The sequence below is a fragment of the Salvelinus namaycush genome, chromosome 20 (genome assembly GCF_016432855.1).
Source record: "Salvelinus namaycush isolate Seneca chromosome 20, SaNama_1.0, whole genome shotgun sequence".
NCBI classification, from domain to species: Eukaryota; Metazoa; Chordata; class Actinopteri; order Salmoniformes; family Salmonidae; genus Salvelinus; species Salvelinus namaycush.
This window is the reverse complement of record NC_052326.1, coordinates 14025780-14030668: the sequence shown is the minus strand read 5'-3', so window position 1 is coordinate 14030668 and position 4889 is coordinate 14025780.

Genomic DNA, 4889 nt, shown 5'->3' with positions numbered 1-4889 from the left:
TGGCTGTATGTAGAAAGGCTTAAGATTGCATTTCCTCACCCTCAGAGACTCATCAGAATACTTCCTCTGCTGCTTGGCGACAGTGGCGGCAGCATGATTTACTTACATGACACAAATTCACAAAGAACTTAGGAAGAGTCAGGGATGTTACATTGATGTGAATGCTACCATGATTACGGATAATCGTGAATTAATCGTGAATAATATCAGGATAAGGTAAGACCCAGATGCAGACCGTGTCGAAGTAACAATGTTTATTACAGCAACAGAGACAAAGGTACAGGACGGCAGGCAGGCTCAGGGTCAGGCAGAGTGGTCATGCGGGCGGGTTCAGGGTCAGTACAGGCAAGGGTCAAAAACCAGGAGGGCGAGAAAAAGAGAGGCTGGGAAAAGACAGGAGCTGTGACAGGACAAATGCTGGTAAACTTGGTAAACAAGACGAACTGGCAACAGACAAACAGAAAACATAGTTATATACAGGGGATAATGGGGATGATGGGCGACTCCTGGAGGGGGGTGGAGACAAGCACAAAGACAGGTGAAACAGATCAGGGCGTGACAATAATGATGAGTGAGAAAGTTACAGATGCATGAAGATCATACCCTAAAGACATGCTAATCTCTCACCATTACCAATAATATGGGAGGTTAGCATTTTCGGGAGGGTATGATATTTATGCCTGTGTAACTTTCTCACTCATTATCTACGATTCATTCATGATTATTTGTAATCGTGGTAGCCTCCACATGAATGTAGAAAAGTTCCATAACATGTTATATTATTATTAACAATAAAAGGGACTCCAAAATGACACAATACATTATTTACCATTCATTTCTATTGGGCATAACATAATCCCAAACACAACCCAAACAAACTGCAAATGCATCCAACAAGTTTGTAGAGTCACAAGCTTGCGTGCTAGCTGACCTTAGAGAGCTTTTTATGTCTCTATTTTGGTTTGGTCAGGGTGTGATTTGGGTGGGCATTCTATGTTCATTTTTCTATGTTTTCTATTTCTATGTTTTGGCCGGGTATGGTTCTCAATCAGGGACAGCTGTCTATCGTTGTCTCTGATTGGGAACCATACTTAGGTAGCCTTGTCCCACCTGTGTTTTGTGGGTAGTTGTTTTCTGTTTAGTGTTCTGCACCTGACAGGACTGTTTCGGTTTCGTTTATTCACTTTGTTATTTTGTTTCAGTGTTCAGTTCAATAAAAGTCATGAACACTTACCACGCTGCGCTTTGGTCCGATTCTTCCTCATCAGACGACGACACCCGTTACAATATGGGATTTAATACTAAGACATTTGACTACTTTAATGCACTATAAGTGTAACGGTTGTTCTCCTCCTTTTCATCCGAAAAGGAGGAGTAGTGATTGAACCAAGGCGCAGCGGTTTGTGAACACATAATTTATTTAAAGACAAGACGAAAAAACACGAACTTCACTATAACTAACAAAACAACAAACGGAGTAGACAGACCTGGACGACGAACTTACATAAACACGAAGAACGCACGAACAGGGAAAATAGACTACACAAAATGACGATGTACAAAAACAAACCGAACAGTCCCGTATGGTGCGACAAACACTGACACAGGAGACAACCACCCACAACGAACACTGTGAAACAACCTACCTAAATATGACTCTCAATTAGAGGAAACGCCAAACACCTGCCTCTAATTAAGAGCCATACCAGGCAACCCTTAAACCAACATAGAAACAGAAAACATAGAATGCCCACCCAAACTCACGTCCTGACCAACTAACACATACAACAAACTAACAGAAATAGGTCAGGAACGTGACATAACCCCCCCCTTAAGGTGCGAACTCCGGGCGCACCAGCACAAAGTCTAGGGGAGGGTCTGGGTGGGCATCTGACCACGGTGGTGGCTCAGGCTCAGGGCGAGGTCCCCACCCCACCATAGTCAATCCCAGCTTACATCTCCCCCTACAAATGACCACCCTCATATTACACCCACTTAATCTTTTGGGTAACATCGAGACAAGGGGCAGCACCGGGATAGAGGGATAGCTCAGGACATAGGGATAGCTCAGGATAGAGAGGTAGCTCAGGATAGAGAGGTAGCTCAGGATAGAGAGGTAGCTCAGGATAGAGGGGCAACTCCGGACTGAAAGGCAGCTCCGGACAGAGAGACAGCTCTGGACTGAGGGGCAGTTCTGGACAAATAGCCGCTCTGGGCTGAGGGACAGCTCATGACTGGCTGACGGCTCTGGACGCTCATGGCTGGCTGACGGCTCTGGACGCTCATGGCTGGCTGACGGCTCTGGACGCTCATGGCTGACTGACGGCTCTGGACGCTCATGGCTCACTGACGGCTCTGGCAGATCCTGTCTGGTTGGCGGCTCTGGCAGATCCTGTCTGGTTGGCGGCTCTGGCAGATCCTGTCTGGTTGGCGGCCCTGGCAGATCCTGTCTGGTTGGCGGCCCTGGCAGATCCTGTCTGGTTGGCGGCTCTGGCAGATCCTGTCTGGTTGGCGGCTCTGGCAGATCCTGACTGACGAATGGCTCTAGCGGCTCCTGACTGACTAACGGCTCTGACGGCTCGGGACAGACGGGCGGCTCTAATGGCTCGGGACAGACGGATGGCTCAGACGGCGCTGGGGAGACGGATGGCTCAGATGGCGCTGCGGAGACGGATGGCTCAGATGGCGCTGCGGAGACGGATGGCTCAGATGGCGCTGCGGAGACGGATGGCTCAGACTGATCCTGTCTGGCGGAAGGCTCTGTAGGCTCATGGCAGACGGGCAGTTCATGCGGCGCTTGGCAGACGGACAGTTCAGGCGCCGTTGGGCAGACGGCAGACTCTGGCCGGCTGAGACGCACTGTAGACCTGGTGCGTGGTGCCGGAACTGGAGGCACCGGACTGGAGACACGCACTTCAAGCCTAGTGCGGGGAGCAGGGACAGGGCACACTGGACTCTCAAAACGTACTATATGCCTGGTGCGTGGTACCGGCACTGGTGGCACCGGGCTGAGTGCACGCACCTCAGGACGAGTACGGGGAGAAGGAACAGTGTGTACAGGGCTCTGGAGACGCACAGGTGGCTTAGTGCGTGGTGCCGGAACTGGAGGCACCGGGCTGGAGACACGCACCATAGAGAGAGTGCGTGGAGGAGGAACAGGGCTCTGGAAACGCACTGGAAGCCTGGTGCGTGGTGTAGGCACTGGTGGTACTGGGCTGGGGCGGGGAGGTAGCGCCGGAAATACCGGACCGTGCAGGCGTATTGGCTCCCTTGAGCACTGAGCCTGCCCAACCTTACCTGGCTGAATGCTCCCCGTCGCCCGACCAGTGCGGGGAGGTGGAATAACCCGCACCGGGCTATGTAGGCGAACCGGGGACACCATGCGTAAGGCTGGTGCCATGTAAGCCGGCCCAAGGAGACGTACTGGTGGCCAGATATGTAGAGCCGGCTTCATGGCGCTTGGCTCAATGCTCCATCTAGCCCTACCAGTGCGGGGAGGTGGAATAACCCGCACTGGGCTATGCACACGTACAGGAGACACCGTGCGCTCTACTGCGTAACACGGTGTCTGCCCGTACTCCCGCTCTCCACGGTTAGCCTGGGAAGTGGGCGCAGGTCTCCTACCTGCCCTTGGCCCACTACCTCTTAGCCCCCCCCCAAGAAATTTTTGGGTAGTACTCACGGGCTTTTCGGGCTTCCGTGCAAGACGCGTCCCCTCATAACGCCGGTTCCCTTCTCCGATTGCCTCTGCTCTCCTCAGTGCCTCCAGCTGTCCCCATGGGAGGCGATCCCTTCCAGCCAGGATCTCCTCCCATGTGTAGCAACCTTTACCGTCTAATACATCCTCCCAAGTCCATTCCTCCTTCTTGCGCTGTCCCTTCCTCTGATTACACCGCTGCTTGATTCTGGATTGGTGGGTGGTTCTGTAACGGTTGTTCTCCTCCTTTTCATCCGAAAAGGAGGAGTAGTGATTGAACCAAGGCGCAGCGGGTTGTGAACACATAATTTATTTAAAGACAAGACGAAAAAACACGAACTTCACTATAACTAACAAAACAACAAACGGAGTAGACAGACCTGGACGACGAACTTACATAAACACGAAGAACGCACGAACAGGGAAAATAGACTACACAAAATGACGATGTACAAAAACAAACCGAACAGTCCCGTATGGTGCGACAAACACTGACACAGGAGACAACCACCCACAACGAACACTGTGAAACAACCTACCTAAATATGACTCTCAATTAGAGGAAACGCCAAACACCTGCCTCTAATTAAGAGCCATACCAGGCAACCCTTAAACCAACATAGAAACAGAAAACATAGAATGCCCACCCAAACTCACGTCCTGACCAACTAACACATACAACAAACTAACAGAAATAGGTCAGGAACGTGACAATAAGTGAATTTGCCCAAATACTTATGACACATACAGTAAAGTGCTTTCATTTCTAAACAGTAAAAAATATACAGTATGATGTATGAAAACATTCTTAATTAAAAGGTGGCATTCTGTACTGTCGCCTCATATGAAACATGTCATCTGAAATCCAAAATGCTCAAGTATAGAGCAAAATTAAACGTTTTATCTGCACAGTAAAAATAAACTCTTAAAATAGTTGACGATGAACATCACAGCAGCAACAAAACAGCACACTAGATTTTCATACAGTAGTAGAGTACAGGACACTGAGGAGTCTTTCATGTTAACACAGGGGGAACCAAGAGAATTATAGTGTATGCCTGGTGTTGCAAGTCTGAACAAGCCCCTGGTGAGAGACTCACAGAGTTTCATGGTGATCTTTCTCCACAGCACTGCACAGGCCATCAGTGACTTCTCAACTATTACTCAGCTCCTCTTTTCTCTCTTCTCTTCT